We start from the raw sequence: 519 nt of genomic DNA on the forward strand, positions 1-519 counted from the left end.
GGTAAAATTTTTTTTTTTTTTTTTTTTTTTTGATTTCTCACCAGATGTCCGGTACCCACATAGAAGTCCGACTAAATCTAAATTCGCGCCGAGAGTCCCTATATTGAGGGTAAAACGCTCCCTAATAAAAGCGACTTTGTACCAAAAATGACTTAAACCCGAAACCTCTAATGGATTTGGTATAAGTTATTATTTGATGGACAAGTTCACATTTGTGGGAGAAGTGGACATTGTTGGACCTTGGGCCGAAGTAACAAATCAAGGAGATTTGCACCAGTAGCCATTTTATGGTGCTATTTAAAACGTAGTCACCATTTAGAAATTAGTTTAAAATATAATCACTTCTTACTCGAAGTCATTCATAGTCTAGCAACTCATGGTACCTCATGTTCTTATAATAACAATTATTGATCATTCTTCCAAAGACTTTGGGTTCGAATTTCGCCATGATATTCTCTATTTGGACACCACTATTTAATATATAATTCCTTCTTTAAGAAATTATACATTAATCTGTGC

The sequence above is a fragment of the Solanum tuberosum genome, unplaced genomic scaffold (assembly GCF_000226075.1).
Source record: "Solanum tuberosum cultivar DM 1-3 516 R44 unplaced genomic scaffold, SolTub_3.0 scf00102, whole genome shotgun sequence".
Classification (NCBI taxonomy): Eukaryota; Viridiplantae; Streptophyta; class Magnoliopsida; order Solanales; family Solanaceae; genus Solanum; species Solanum tuberosum.